At 42.1% G+C, this 17162-nt stretch overlaps 1 protein-coding gene across 3 annotated transcripts in view; it reads right to left on the reverse strand.

The window, feature by feature from the left end:
• Positions 1–17162, reverse strand: part of RNLS (renalase, FAD dependent amine oxidase) — a 278494-nt gene that overhangs the window by 21993 nt on the left and 239339 nt on the right. The gene's annotated exons all lie outside the window — the stretch shown is intronic.

Raw genomic sequence — 17162 nt, forward strand, 5'->3', positions numbered from 1 at the left:
TTAAAAATGTAGAACTGACTTACTAATAAGCCAAAAGGGAGAGAATTAGCTGAAGTCTGGGATTTATTTTATTTTATAGAACCAGGTTTATAACATTTGAAATGGTGAAAAGGACATAGAGGTTATTTCCTGGAGAAAAAAAATATTCTCAGACTTGGGATGAGTGTTGCTAATAAGCATTGAGAGCTGGGAGAGTGAGCCGGGTGGTGGGGGGTGAACACAGTCGTTTTGGACAGTGAGATGATTTGGCCCCGAAAGCACCCCAAGCCCCTAAAATGCAAATCACACAAACTTATTATAAAGGCACTCTCTGGGCGCCTGGCTGGCTCGGTTGGTAGAGGATGTGGCTCAATCTCAGGATTGTGAGTTCAAGCCCCACATCGGGGCTAGAGTTTACTCAAAAAATAAATAAATAAATAAAATCTCTTCCCCTATAAAAAAAAAAAGGCAATCTCATTTGGGGTTGCTTCCCGGCACAACTTCAGGGGATGCCATTCACACAGACGACAACGTGGCAGTTCTGGTCTCTCACACGTTTTCACGGAAAGGAACAGACTAAGGCCCACGAAGATTTGCTATTTTAAAAATTACCAAAAAAAAAAAAAAAAAAAAATCAAGAAATATTTGGATTATACTATTTGGATTATGGGGCTGAGATTTGGTTCCAGATAGGTTGAGTTAGTACATGCTTTTACAATTTTTTAAAACCAGAAAAACTTTGCAGAGGTTTTTTTTTTATTTACAGGCCATATTTTGCTTTAAAAAAGAGGTTGGGAGGGCGTCTGGGTGGCTCAGTCAGTTAAGCATCCGACTCTCGGTTTTGGCTCCCAGTTTGAGAGATCGAGCCCTGCACTGGGGTCTGCACGGACAGTGAGGAGCCCGCTTGGGGTTCTCTCTCTCCCCTTCTCTCTCTCTCTGCCCCCATCCCCCAAGATAAATAAATAAACTTAAAAAAAAAGAAGTTAGGTACAACTATTCCTTTGTTGAATCTCTAAAGATATGGACGTTTAAAGCCCCGTGTTGCGCATATTCGATGTAAACTTTGAAGAGTGCCCTCTCACTTTTCTAGAGGCCATCTGACAGGAGCAGCACCTTTCATGCACGTTGTAGATAATCTTTGTTTTAAATTATGCCGTAGTTTTAGCTTATTGTGTTCAATTGCGATTTCATTTTTTCCTTGCTTTATTGAGGTATAACTGACAAATAAAAATTGTATATATTTAAGGTGTACACGTGATGTTTTGATATGCGTGTATACATTGTAAAATTGTTGTCATAATCAAGTTAACATATCAGCTCATATAGTTTCCATTTTCTCTTTCTTTTTTTTTCTCCCTTCCTTCCTTCTTTCCTTCCTCTCTCTCTTTCTTTTCTTTTCTTTTCCTTTTCTTTTCTTTCCTTTCCTTTTCCTTCCTTCCTTCCTTCCTTCCTTCTTACCTTCCTTCTTTCCTCCCTCTCTTTCTTTCTTTTCTTTTCTTTTCTTTTCTTTTCTTTTCTTTCCTCTCTTCCTCTCTTCCTTCTTCCTCCCCCTCCCCCCCCCCGCCTTCCTTTTGGTGAATCACTTTATGATGTATCCTCTTGGTGAATTTCAAGTATACTATACAGCCTTGTTAACTACAGTTGTGTTGCTCTATGTTAGCTCCCCTGAATGGACTTGCTCTGTGTAACTGAAACTTCTTACCTTGGACCAGCATCCCATTTTCTCTCCCACGGCTCCTAGCATTCACTGCTCTGCTCTCTGTTTCTATGGGTTTGACTATTTTAGATTCCGTATATAAGTGAGATCATGCATTGTTTGTCTCTCCATAGCTGAGAATCTTGAAATCAGCTGAAATAATCTTTGAGAGGCTCAAAGAGACGGCACAGAGGACAGACACTGAAGAACAGACCTGGACGTTCAACCAGAACCTTTAAACTCCTACTTTAGACAGAATTTAAACAGGTTGGATTATTTGATTTGTCGGTGAAATACTAAGGGAAGAACAAAGCCTTTAGGTTCTTATATATATTAATGACTTCAGAATGTGGTAACAAATAGTTTGAAAGCAAGGGAGGATATAGGAACACTCAAAAACCAGATGAGGCTGGGAAGAAGCTTGGCAGTCTGGTGCCATTGAGTAGAGGGGCAAAGAATTTTTTGACTCTTAATAGGCCCTGAGGGTGCCTGCTATGTTTTCCTGCATTCACTAATGCTCATGATGATGTCCCAGTATCCAAGAACCAGTCCTAATATGCATAAGATATTACTTGTGAGCATTTCTCGAACGTTCACCGCAGGCCAAGTGCTTTACGTGTGCACCCATTTCATGAACACAGCAACCCTGCAGGGTGGTTACGACTATTCTCATTTTATAGAGGAGAACACTGAGGCTCGGGAAGAGTGTCACCTGCCCCAGGACAGAGAGCTAGGAGGTGAGGAAAAAGAGACTCGGATAGAGCAAGCAGACTCTGAAATTCATCTTTTTAACACTTTCAGAAACATTTCCATGAAGACGCGATTTAAATGAAACAAACACAAATGTGTGATAGTCACTGACAGTTTTACACATCTGGAAAACTCACATAAATGGGACAACTCATCCGTATACGTGTGTGCATATGCACACGTGTATAACACCAAGTAATGCATGCACGTATGTATGTATAATTTTTAAAACAAAACAAAAAACTTGACAGCTTCTTAGCTTAATGCACCTAGAAAATTCACATAAATGGGATAACCCCTTCATATGTATTCACGTATACATACGTGTGTGTGTCTATGTATAATGGAATTCTATTTGATGAGTGGCATTTTGAGTGGCAAATGCCAGATGGCAGGTCACGCGGCTGGAAGACCCGGACACCCATGAGCCGGTCTGCAGTTTGGAGGAAATCAGTCTCCCCGCGTTGAGGTGCGATCGTCCATTTTGCAAGCACCCAACGAGGAAAGTACGAAAACACGAAGCGTGTGCTCGCAAGTTCTTTCCCCTGAGTGATGTAGATGGCCCCTCGCTGGAGGGGCACGCGGTGGCCAAAGCCACAGGCTGTCACTGCGCTTCCAGCCACAGTGAGGAACCACAGCTCAATGGCTATGTTTCGGACGGGTGGCAGGGCTGAACTGCCCCCTTGGAAATCTAGGTTGTGTCTGGAGGGTCAGGGACGGTCAGAAAAAAAGTCCTGCTGTATCAGCTGACGCTCTGGGTCGCTAACGCAATGCTTCTATATGCTTCGGTGATGACTGGACCAGACATATAAATTCAAAGCAGAAAAAGGAGTTTTATTTCTAAGCTATCTTAGCCCCTGCGAATGTGTTTTACGCCTCTCTCCACCTGCGGCACAAAACGGAAACTCGTTGGCTCCCCGTGGAAGTCCTTCCATGACCATGTCTTCCCTCCATTCAAGCCTCCTCTCTTGTCCTGCCTTTCACCTTCGCCATGTGTCCTGTCTACATTCGCCCTGACCTTCTGCAGAAACGCCCTTCCTTGTCATGTTTCTGTGACTTTGAACGAGCCATCCCACGCAGTGACGTTGCAGTTCCTTTCTTCCCTGCCAAGAAAATTGCTCATCCCTCAAGAACTAACACAAATGTCGCCTGCTCTGAGGTCTTCGTGCCCTGAGAGGCAGGCTAAGTATCTTTTCAGGGTGTTGTTTTTATCTATGATGTTACTTGTTAGTTTGCACTGTAATTACGTCCGGTCTGTCTCTCTTCTAGATTGTGTGCTTCTAAGAGCAGGGCTTGGGATGCACTAATCCTTGTATCCAAGTCTGGGAACGGTGCCTAGCCCCTATTAAGTGTGCAATAAATGTTTATTGAGTTTTAAAAAAAGACAATATTGTACACACAGTTGATCAAATGAAGGTCTTCGCAGGGAACCATCTACACAAAAAGTGTTATTCAGAGGCTCCCACAGGGCTGGGAGCAGCTCAAATGGAAGAGATACTGTATTTAGAATGTTCTCAATAATGATGAATGAAGGGCTGTCCTCTCCTCGCGTCTCGGGCTGTGAGCTGCTTTATGTGAACATCTTGTGCGTCATGTATTAAGTGGAATCACACAAAGCTGCTGATTCTGTAGGTCAGGAATGCTAAATGTTGTCCATTTTTATACAGTTTAACCTGTTTCTTCGTACCGTGCTTATTAGCTATAATGATATACACAAAAAGTGTTCTCATTAAAGATGAAAAGAGAGGCACAGACAAGAAGGCTAACAGCGACTTCAAAATGGCGATTACCGGGGCATGTGGGGGGTCAGTTGGTTAAGCATCTGACTTCGGCTCAGGTCATGATTTCATGGTTCCCGGGTTCGAGCCCCGTGTCGGGCTCTATGCTGGCAGCTCAGAGCCTGGAGCCTGCTTTGGGTTCTGTGTCTCCCTTTCTCTTTGCCACTCCCCTGCTCACGCTCTGTCTCTCTCTCTCTGTTTCCCCAAAATAAATAAACATAAAGAAAAATTCAAAATGGCGATTAGCAACAAAGCAAAGGTGATAATTAGCAAAAAAAAAAAAAAAAAAATTCCAGTACACACATGACTATGCACATTCTTCCTTCCACACCTAAGCTGACAGCAAAAGACTGTCCTCGGGCTGTCAGACGTCTATCCAAACAGAACGATCTTGCTGTTTGGCCGAGAGCATGGCTATATTTTAAGTTGATTCATTCTAGTGGACTGTCCAGCCCAAGATTCGGTTGCTTAAAACCCACCTTTCTGAAATACGGCACTAAGTGATATCCATACAGAGCTGGGCAAGAACTGAGGTCTCACAGAGTCTAATCTTAGGTGTGCAACCAACCTGATAAGAAAATGAGGACAACGTTTAAACAATCAGGCTCTTAACACTGCATTTCCTCACTTGTCACGAATGCAAATTATACCGCCTTTCATTGAATCTAAGGCACGTTCGATTGGATGAGGCACCAATATTTTATGTACCAGTGAGACGGAAAATGGCGGCAACATGGCACCAAGCTTTACGCTTACTAGAAAGGCTCTTTTAGACTTATCTACAAGTAGATCTTATGCCGAGATAGAAAGGAAAGAAGAGGGGAACACAGGCTCGGCCTTTCCAAAAACGTCTTCACATATAGAGTGTGACCTCTCTGCTCTTTAACTCAGAGTTGTCCACATCCACGGTTTTCCCCACATCGTCCGCCCCCTGCGCCTCCTAGAGCGTGGGTGACGGGTGACGTGACATTTCTTACATGGGTGAACCACCGAATTGTTCATGCTCGCATTTTTTTTTTTTTAAGTAAAGTGTTTTATTTTTTTTAATTTGTTATTATTATTTTTAACGTTTATTTATTTTTGAGACAGAGAGAGACAGAGCATGAATGGGGGAGGGTCAGAGAGAGAGGGAGACACAGCATCGGAAACAGGCTCCAGGCTCCGAGCTGTCAGCACGGAGCCCGACGCGGGGCTCGAACTCACGGACCGCGAGATCATGACCTGAGCTGAAGTCGGACGCTTAACCGACTGAGCCACCCAGGCGCCCCCATGCTCGAATTTTCTGGGAGCCACTGATACCTGTCTCGCAAGTTCTGAACCACGCACTTTCTCTTCGGTGGGAAGGAGAGGTCTTCCGAGGGTGAGAGCCACCACGACTCGTATGCTTTTCTCAAATGGTCCTCAGATAACCTGCTTGTTAAAATATCAAGGGGCTGCTGTGGAGGGAGGTCCCACGTTACACCACCCGAAATCGCCAAGTTTGTGTGAAAACAACCTCCTGATGTGTCCTGATGCATACCGACTTGGTGGCATCTCACAATGGGTGAAATAATGGCAAATACAAAATGGGGGAAGGGGAGAGGTTTGGTGAGTACTTAATGTGAGTAAATGCATGGCAAGTCTAACGCTAACGAAAAACAGGATTCTTTAAGCAGGGCCTTTCCTGGTAACGGCGTCTCGGGGTCCAGACACTGGGGTCTTCAGCGTTGCTGGTTTAGAGCAATGCCAAACCCCAAGAAAAGGCGCAGGCTCAAGTGAAACTGACAGAGACAGACCGGTGAGCAGAGAATCGACTTGCTCCTTCACACAGGGAAATGTACCGATTCCAGGACCGGGCGGGCAAATCTCCTCAACCGTGTCCTAGATGATCGGCGTGACCCCGCGAGCCAACTTCTGGCAGCCATCACTAATTGATTGTGGCGTTCCCTCCCACTGAGCCCAGAAGTGGCCACAGCATCCTTCCCACCTCATTGCTTCAGGCAGCCACGACCAGTCTGTCGGAGTTGGCACTGGAGGGGGAATCCTGTAAACCCATCCTGGGTTAGAAGACTGCAAACACGGAATTAGAAATAAGTGAATTAAATATTCTTCGCTGTTGTTTTTTTTTTTGTTTTCTCTTTTCTCGTTAAGCCAGGATAGTCTGATGCGTCGCCTTTGTCTAAACCGGACATGTTTCAACGCCAAGAATTAGGAGCACATCAGGAGCTATTTCCTCTGGACGATGCCAGGGGCCCAATTCTAATTTTTTCTAATAATCTTCTAATCATCATCTACAGCCCTTGGTTCTTAACCTCCCTCCACACCGTCATCCCTCCACGGGTCACACCGGGGCTTTGACTGCCGGGTGAAAATACAAGGCACGCATTTTGGCTACAGCTGCATGCTGCAAATCTGTGCATCACAAGTATCAGGGCTTGTGGGAAAAGCAGAGTTGGAACAGATCTTCCAAACTGCTAGAACCCTGACCCAAGCACTCACAAAAACAATACCCATCCTAGTAAAGTGACTAGCACAAGGAGTGTTCTCCTAGCCTCTGCGTCTGGTGATACCTTTGCAGCCTGAACTCTGCTTCCTCCTCCAAGATGTGGGTCCCGGGGGACAGTTGCTCCGAAAAGAGACCATTTTGATCTAAATTAAAAATATCGAGGAGGGAGCCTTCATCAAGGCGTCATCTCACTAAAGGGGAGACATCTTTGTGAATTCTTCATTAGCACTTAACAATTTCCCCAGAGAGTTGACCGTGGCAGGAACCCCAACAGTTGTTAAGGCCACTGTGACAACCACCGTTTGCCCTAAAGAAAGGCACCTCCGGAGATTTTTCAAGTTTTTTTTTTTCTTAGATTTTCCTATTTGCCAAAGCTTCGTCTCTGCTTGTGAGAAAACTTACCCCGGTCACTTGAAAACATAAACACGTACGACACCAATACGATCCGCCTATGACCCTAATTTCCTATTTCTCAATTGCATTTGAAATAATTCACATTAAAAAAAAAAAAACCTCAGGTGCTACAAAAGACTGAGCAATTTTATGACTCTCTTGTGTTACATTACGTTCTGGAGGGTCACGTTAATTGGACGTGGGATGCCCGAGTCTGGACAAATGGAGATGTCTGAGGCATCACTTGCACCTTCGATAGCCACACTGAATATTTAAATTGATTTCTATCCATTTCAATGTCTGAGGGCGTCTCTTTCCTCCCATTGTCCCCGGAGTCCAGGGAAACCTGATTGTCTCCTGGACGCACACTAACTCGGTTGGGGCAAACTCTGAGCGAACATCTCCTTTTGCGGGCATTTCCCCAGACCATTGTGTGTGGGGGGTACTGACCACACTGGCAATAAGAACAGCAAGGAAGGCTGAGATGCAGTGGGGCTGATTCATGCATTTCCTCACTTCCTCTCCTCGGCCGCCAGCATAAACCTGAACCCATGCCATGGTACATAAACAGCAGAAATGGAATATTTGGTTAACTTATTCTTTTATAGCCCCGATGCAGAGCTCAAAGGCAGTGGTTCCCAAAAGTCAATCTATGGCAAGAAGAGAAAAAAATAAGGAGAATTATGAGCTTTTTCACGGAGCCGAATGTATTCTATTTATAAATCGGGTATGAGGTTACATCTTTACTATTTTTCTTTTCTTTTGGTTATCCCTTCCATTAAATTCTGGAGGCTGTGTTTGTGCTTCTCAAATTCTTAAGGGCAGAACGCAAAGAGAGCAATATTATACTGGTTCCCAAGACATTTAGAGGGATTTTACCGGTCCATGAAATAAAAACGCTTGGACTGTTTTCCATAAAGCCGGGGTGCGCGAGGGGGAAGGGCAGAGGGGAGGCTTTGGAAAACCACCAGGAATCTCAGGTAACACTGCATAACCTTTGGTTTGGACTTGGTGAGTGGATGAGCAGTTTTTAAAAAATGGAATAAAATCTCGTGTACGACTCATTTCCCAGAAACTTGTGAAGCCCCTCCTGCAGCCAAATATTAATCTAAACAGAACTAGAATCTAGGGTAACACGTTCTTCCTCTGTTCACCTGTGGCTGAACACTCGGGTAGTAAACACAGGGTTGCAGAGAAAAATAGGGATGGGGAAAGACTTAATCAAACGTAGAATAAATGTCTGCCTTCACACTCTATGACCCTAGAGAGAAAATGTTGTTTGTGTTGATTCTATGTATACATCTCCCCATTCCTACCATATTCTCAAGGCACTGATTTTAAGCATCTATCATATGCCTGTTTACAAAAAACAGGGAGAAATGTAAACAAATGAAGAGAGACCAGGGACTGTGCTGATGTTAGTGGAAACGTCTGTTTACATATTTATAAATGAGGATCCAGCCCAGGGCCTCAGAGCAGGATGAGACCTTATTGTTGGGTCAGTTGTGAAAAATATTATCAACCCCTGAGCATTGGTTTTTTCTTGAGTAAAAAAAAATGTGTTCCATTGGCTAACTTAAAAATGTAATGTTTCTATGCTTTTATTTTATAAAAGTCCCTTTGGGGACTAATGGAAATACAGTAAAACGTTGCTGATTCCTCTACACTTAACTCACTAAAATGCAGTTTGGTAAGAGATATTTGTTACTGAAAAGCCTTGTGTGTCCTCAGAAATCGCGAGCTACCAAGGTTGTTTTATTCATTTTCGTATTCCCAGCATCTCTGACTCCGCTGTACGTGGCTGCTGTTGAATAAATGTTTGCTCAAAGGACGTGTGCATGTGGGCCAACAAAAAAACTAATTAGAACTTACGAAGGTTTTAAAGTCTCAGAATTCAAAAGGTCTTTAAACATGGAGGAACTTTTTTTCTCTCTCTCTATGAAAATAATTTCCTTTGGTTTTTCAGTCTCTAAATCTTCCTTTACCTTCTGAGTTATCATGTTATTTACTTCCTTCTCTTCTATAACACTTAACACCTGCCAGTTGTCATTTAGTTCTTTAGCACTTGAACTGTCCAGGAGACAGCCCTTCGGGCCCCAGACTCCTTGTTCTGATGGCCCGAAAGCGGAATTCTCCGCCTCTGTCTGGCTCACCTTTTGTAGGTACCAGGCAAAGTCACCAAGAACGTCTGAATCAGCCTGAACTTCAAAGAGCGAATGAAGATGGCTTCCCACCCAGACAATTCGGCTTCACCTTATAAAATGCTACTTACTGTTAACGACAACCTGGGAAGTGTGTAAGATATCACTAGATGAGTGTGTACGTATGAATATGCATATGTGTGTGATAGGATCTACAGATGTTTGTCTTTACTTTTTTTAATGTTTATTTATTTTGACAGAGAGAGAGAGAGAGAGAGAGCATGAGCAGGCGAGAGGGAAGAGGGTGACAGAGAATCTTAAGCAGGATCCACATCAGCGAGGAGCCCAACGCGGGGCTCAATCCCACAACCTGAGCCAAAGAGTTGGACCCTTAACCAGCTGAGCCACCCAGGTACCCCTGCCTTTATTTTTAAAAATGGAGACCCTAGTGACACGGTCCATGATATTTCCAGTTTAATGTCAAAGCTGCAGTGAGCCTGTGCAGACATAGTTACTAAATAATCCTTTATGTAATTTTCTTTGGGACACAGTGAATACATTCTAGAAAGCTATAGGTGTCAGGGAGAAAAGAAACCAATTTTTCTGGGTGACCTAGCCAATCTATGTCTATATTAAAAAAAAATTCTCTCATAGAACAGTCAACTCTCTGTGCTCAGATTTTTGTGGCGCAGCCAGAAATCACACACATATGGAATATATTTGCTGTATTATTAAGAAAAGTGATGATATGGGTTATTTCTTAACCATACGTTGCATATTATTGAAGATAAGTGATACTGAGAACTGGGATAATCATGATAAATTGGAGTGCCGATTATCCCGCTTCATCTATTTTTAGATATATTTCCTTAAAAAAGATTGCACTCCTTTTGGCCACTGATTTTTGAGGCTCTCAGTCCTATATTATCTTAGTTACAGTACTTAATATTCGTAAAGAGCTTTATCAACACACGGGTGCTTTCCCGCAGAGATGGTACGTTTCTAATTGGTTCTTACGTGTTATGTTCATTATCTCATCTTGCTCCTGTTCTATTCGTCTCTCCAGTGTTCTATTATATTTAATGGTGATTTCATAAGCCCGTTTCTTTGTCGTGCTTTAGGGGAAAGTTTGCCTGTGTTGTGGGCTCCTGGCTGCGGGGCTGCGTATCTGGTACTACAGAGAGCCGCTGTAAAATGACTATTGGTTGGAATACCCTATATGGGAAGAAAGTGATGTGGTTTGGCCAATTCTCAGTGGAGCTTTTCACTTTATTGGTATTTGTCTATTCTATTTTAATAAACCATGGGGTAGATGCAGGCAGAAAGTGCCACAAATCAATTATATGATCCACGCGACAGCTTTAGTGGGGGCTTCAGCTGCGAAGGACGCACTTTGCTGAAATTGTATATTCAATTCCTGAAGTCCACATTAAATCTGTTTAGATCTATTCTACCTTTCAAAGTCCAGGAATCACCGGAGCGGTCTGTTTCGATGAGGAGTTGTCCACAAGTACACAATAAAGAATGAGATACTGTTTTCTCTAGTGCTGTTGCAGTAATAACAGACGAAACAACAGTCGCATTACAGTCCCCTTTAGAGTTTTTAATTTAATAGAAAATTGTCCTGCCCTTCAGCAAGTTTTCGTATATGCATGCATTAACTCTTCAAACATGTGTCGTGTTCCTAGCAGTTACCGAGCCTGCGGAGGGGGCTGAGGGCACAGACACCACTTCCCAGCCATGAGGTGATCTACCAGATCGGGATCCTTTTGTTTTTGCCTAAATATAAATGTTGCACCACAGTGTCTCAAAGGATCCGATTGCTCGGGATCCTAGGATGCAGAGGGCCAAACATGCTTTCGATTTGTGCGTCTGGACATAAATCTAAAATCATCCTTCCTACTCAAGTGAGCCTAATCACTACTTCTCCCCCATTTAACAGCTGTTCAATTCCCCACCAGTTCAATCCTTGTCCCTTCTCCCACTCCATTTCCCGTCCTCTTCCTGAGGACCCAGAAGAATGGCCATTATTTCCTTCTGATCCTCACTCGTGCTGAACGGACCCAACAGCTTTTTGTTTGCGCTGCGAGAATTTTGGCCAAAAGATTGCCGCCATTTTGATCTTCGGATGCAGAAACAACCTCCTTTCTACTGTTAATACTGTGAAATTAAAAGGATCAACACTTGTGCTCCTCAGAGAGAAAATAATGGAGGATAAAAAAACAAGGGGTTTTAAAAACCAGCTTAATTGGGTGTGATTTATATGCAGTGAAATTCACCCTTTTTATGCTCACTGTTCTATAAATTTCAACAGTATACACAGTCGTGTTAACTACCACAAATATAATATAAAGAACATTTCTGTCACCCACCCCCCCGCCCCCCCGCCCCCCCCATTTCCCTTGTGCCCCTTTGTAGTTCATTCCCTTCTCCCAGTCATAGCCCCTGGCAACCATTGATCAGTTTTCTGTCCCTACAATTTTGCCTATTCCAGGAAGCCATACAGGTAGAATGATACAATAGACAGCCTTTGAGCATGGCTTCTTTTGCTAAGATAATGCTTCTGAGATTCACTCATGCTATTGTAGATAGTAGTAGCTTGCTTCATTTTATTACTGAGTATTTTTTCATTTACAGATGTGCAACCTTTTGCCTATTTACCAGGTGGTTAATACTTGGGTTCTTTCCGGGGTTTTTTGTTTTTTTTGGCAATTATTAATAAAGGTGCTATGAGCATTTGCGAATAAGTTTTTATGTGGATGCATGCCTTCATTTCTCTTGGATAAATCCTGAAGGGTGGGGTCCTTGGGTCAGATGGTAAGTGTATATTTAACTTTGTAGGAAACTGTGAAACTCTTTTCCAAAGGGGGTGGGGCCATTCCACATTCCCGCAGTGACACGTGAGGATTCCATTGACATCCTTGCCAGTGCTCGGTACCTTCAGAGTTTCTGATTTGAGCCACTCTACTAGGTGTTCCATGGCATCTCATGGGGGTTTTAATTTACATTTCCCTGATGACTGATGATGTTCAGCATTTTTTTGTGTGCTTACTTGCTATCCAATCTCTTCTTTTTTGTAGCTATCCGTAATAGCCACTGCCAAACACTTATCTGCTTTCTGTCTCTATGGGTTTGCCTATTTGAGACATTTCATATAAATGGAATCATTCAAGAGGTAGCCTTTGTGTCTGCTGGTTTCTTTCACTTAGCATGATGGTTTCAACATTCATCCACGTTGTAGCATCTATCAGTGTCTCATTGCCTTTTTTTGTCCTTCAAATGTTTAATATGTATATTTCTGTATAATTTCCCATAGGTCTTCTTCTTAGAAATATGTTGAAGACATATTTCCCACCTAACAAGTGATTTTTTAATTGAGGTATATTCATTGCTTTTCATGGCTGAATAATAGTCCATCTTATGGACATGCCATATTTTGTTTATTCATTCATGTCCGTGATGGATATCCGTGCTGTCTCCATCTTTAGTTATGGTGAATAGTGCTATAAGTGTTTGTGTATATGGTTTTGTTTGAACACACGTTTTCAATTCTTTTGTGTATACGGGAGGAAAATAGTTTGGTCATATTGCAATTCTACGTACAATTTATTGAGGGACTGCCAAACTGTGTTCTAGTGTCCAAACCATTTTATATTCTAGCCAGGAAGGCAGGAGCATTCCAGTTTATCCACATCCTTACCAGCATTTGTTCTTTTCCTTTTTCTTTCCTTTTTTTCAAATTACAGTCATCCTAGTGGGTGTGAATGGTATCTCATTACAGTTTTAATGTGCATTTCCCTAATGACTAAGGATATTGGGCATCTTTTCACGGGCTGGCTGACCATTTGTATCTCTTCTTTGGAGAAATGTCTACTCAAGTCCTTGACCCATTTTAAAATTGATTGCTTGATGGTTTGCAGTTGAGTTTTTATAAGAGTTCTTTATGTATTCTGGATTGTAGACCCTTATCATATAAGTGATTCACAAATATTTTCTCCCATTCTATGGGTTATCTTTTTACTTTCTTGATAATTCTTGGATGCACACAAGTTGTGACATTTTGATGTGACACAAGTTGTGTCCATGTTATTTACTTTTTCTCTTGCTTATGCTTTTGATGTTATGTCTAAGAAACCATTGCCAAGGGTGAATATTTACCCTTACGTTTTCTTCTAAGGTTTTTATGATTTTAGCTTGTACAGTTAGGTTTTTAATCCACTTGGGTGAATTTTTGCGTGCGGTGTGAGTTCAGGGTCCAGCTTCATTCTTTTGTATGTGGATATACAGTTGTCCCACCACAGTGTAGACTGTTGTTTTCCATTGAATGTTTTTGGAAACTTATCAGAAATCAATTGATCATAGGTGTGCATTTATTTCCAGAGTCGTGGTTCCATCCCATTAATCTGTATGTCTATTCTTATGCCATTACCACATTGTTTGGATTAGGGTAGCTTCGTAGTAAGTTTGGGAATCAGAAGGTATGAGTCTTCTAGCTTTCTTTTTTTGAGATTGTTTTGGCTATTTGGGGTCACTTGCAACTCCATACAAATTTTGGGGTATTTCTGAAAAAGCCAGTGGGAGTTTGATAGCAATTACAATAAATCTGTAGATCACTTTGGGTAATATTGCCATCTTAAAAATATTAAGTCTCCTGGGGCACCTGGCTGGCTCAATTGATAGAGCGTGCGACCCTTGATCTTGAGATCATGAGTTTGAGCCCCACGAGGGACACAGAGTTTACTTAAAAAAATAAGTAAGTCTCCCAATCTATGAACACACAGTGTATTTTCCTGTATTTAAGTCTTTAATTTCTTTCAGCAATGTTTTATAGTTTTCATTGTAGAACTCTTACATGTCCATGGCTATATTTCTATCTCTTCTTTAGTGAAGTGCTCTTTCAAATCTTTTGTCCATTTTTAAATAACTGGGTCATTTGTTTTCTTATTACTGACTTGTGACAGTTCTTCATATATTCTGGATACTAGTCTTTTATCACATGTATGTTTTTTCTCCAAGTCTGTGTCTTGTCACTTCATTTTCTTAACAGTGTCTTTCAAAGACATTGTTTTAAATTTTCATCAAGCCCAATTTATCAATTTATTATTTTATGGTTTCTGCTTTTCGTGTCTCATTGAGGAAATGCTTGCCAAAACCAAGATCATAAAGATTTCCTCCTATGTTTTCATCTAGAAGTTTTATAGTTTAAGGTTTTACGGTCTATGATCCATGTTTAGTCCGTTTCTGTACACAGTGCGAGTCATGGGTTTTTGAATCTAAAATGAGATGTTCCAGTTTCTATTTTTCGACTTCTTAGTGGCATCACGTTAGGCAAATCCATGCACCACGAGCCTCAGTTTCTTCATTTAAAGCAAAGAGAGTAATATTTACTTCCTGATCTGTCAGAATTGTCATGAGGATCAAATGAAAAGAAATATAAAAGTGTTTTCTAAAACCAGATCAAAAATGTTAACTATTATCTGTAGCTGACAGCAGCGAAAGAACGATGACAGAAGAATGTGTCATAATTGGGGGAAAGCCAGAGCTCAAGCAATTACTGGCAGTCGAGTGAGGTGTCTGAATGCCTGTTTGAACCCCAGTTTGGCCACTTCCCAGGGGAAAAGCCTCACACGAGGGACTGAGCCTCTATTTCCCCACGTCGTCTGTGCAATGGAGAAGCAGACCCTCCACAGGGTGGATGGAGACTGAGCGAGTTAAGTACAAAGCGCGATGAGCTACACAGAGTGGGGTAGGGGATGAATAAACGACTTTTTTGAGACACACACAGAGAGAACGAATATATATAGAATATATAATGAATACACACATACCACACATAGCGTAATAAAATGATGATGTGCACTGTCATGTTTCTAAAAATGCTATAAAAGATGATGGCAAAGACCAAGGTACACACAAAGAGTGCACCTTTCACTCTCCTGCCTCTGGGAAAGTGCATGTCTTGCTAGAATATCATGCTAACGTCATTCCCTTTGCCTGTTTGACTTCATTTTGTAGGAGTCAGCTCAAGACACATCTTCTCTTAGGAAACTACGAATTACCACTCTCACCTCAAACCGCTTTGCGTTCAAGAGAATATTATACACACCTTTCTTTCAGCAAATTGTGCTATATCATGGTTATCTGCTTCTTGGTCAGTTTTCCTGATTATATAGGAAGTTCCTTGAAGGAAGGGAGCTGTCTTTGAGTCTTCAGAAGGCTGTATGATGTCTGATTTAGAGTAAGAGCTCAATATATGTGTGTGAAATGGAAACATGAATGTACATCATTAATTTCTTAAAAAAAATTTTTTTTTTAATTTTTTTAATGTTTTATTTATTTTTGACAGAGAGGGAGAGAGAGACAGAGCATGAGCGGGGAGGGGCAGAGAGAGAGGGAGACACAGAATCCGAAGCGGGCTCCAGGCTCTGAGCCGTCAGCCCAGAGCCCGACGCGGGGCTCGAACTCGTGAACCACGAGATCGTGACCTGAGCTGAAGTCGGACGCTCAACTGACTGAGCCACCCAGGCGCCCCTAAAAAAATTTTTTTAATGTTTTTATTTATTTTTGAGACAGAGAGAGACAGAGCATGAGCAGGGGTGGGGCAGAGAGAGAGGGAGACACAGAATCCGAAGCAGGCTCCAGGCTCTGAGCTGTCAGCACAGAGCCCAATGCGGGGCCTGAACTCACGGACTTGAGATCACGACCTGAGCTGAAGTCAGACGCCTAACCAACTGAGCCACCCAGGCTCAGTGTGCAATGTACATTTGGGGTGTACATCCAATGTACATGCAAATGTACATCATTAGTTTCTAATGTGGATATAAATAGCGTATGTCAGCAAAACTTTTGTTTGCTGTTTGTATAGCATAATACTGATGTCTATCCTAAAGACCAAGGAGACTTACCCTTTATGGAAATGTGCTGGAATAGGGTCTATTTCTCTCAGGGTATCCACACCCATAAATAGCATCCGCCATCAAGTTTTAAGTAGTAATACTGACTGCAGATGAATATATACAGCATTTGTCCAGGAGAAATGACACAGACTGCTTTAAAAAGCTTTCTATAAAGCAATGCTGCTCAAAATAATTAGTTCTTCTGAAAAAGCGTCACACTGAATACAGGCAGGATTAGTCTCATGAGTACTTAAGAAAAAAATGATTTAATTAAATGCATGTGTTAAAACATTTAATAGCTCACAGAATATGGAATTTTGTGAAGAGGGGAAATCTCGGCTCATATAAACTTCAATTAAACTGTGACTGTACATCCCTAATTCAATGACCAGAATTTCTCAGCCAATGATCTCACCTATATGCAGCTACCTCATAATAAACTGAAGCAACTCATTAGTTAGGGGCCAGTGACAAAGAGGTGGGAGATTACTCAATGGAATGCTTAGGACTGACACCTGTTACATGACTAGCTGTTGACGGATTGGGTCATGCCATAGTCCACTGATCCCGAAGGGCCTGTTTGGGCTCTCCGTATGTTACCGTAAACTTATGGCACCTCGGCAAGAGTGCTCTTGTGGCCGTAATTTCACTCCAGGAAATGTTGACTCATGGCATAAGTGTGCTAAACGACCAAACTCTAAAAAATGTGCAAGTTTGTCTGGGAACAAATGGCAAGAAGCTGAAAGATCCATAAACTTAAAAAAAAAAACCAAAGAACTAATTGACAAAGAGTTCCTTGCATCCATAGACATCTACCTCTTTGGTCTCACCTTGCTCTGATGTCATTCAACAGTCCTTATGGTGTGACTGTCACAGCCCCTGGCATTGACTCACTCCTTCAGAAACACGCCTGTCCACAGCTATTTGCGTAACTGAAGTGGAGAGTGCAGAAAAGAGAGAAACAGAAAAGACAGTAAGAGAAGTGAAAAAGGAGGACAGCACGTGGCCACGAAGAGAGGGAGTTAAGGAACAAAAACAAGGGAC

The sequence above is a fragment of the Panthera leo genome, chromosome D2, assembly GCF_018350215.1.
Source record: "Panthera leo isolate Ple1 chromosome D2, P.leo_Ple1_pat1.1, whole genome shotgun sequence".
NCBI classification, from domain to species: domain Eukaryota; kingdom Metazoa; phylum Chordata; class Mammalia; order Carnivora; family Felidae; genus Panthera; species Panthera leo.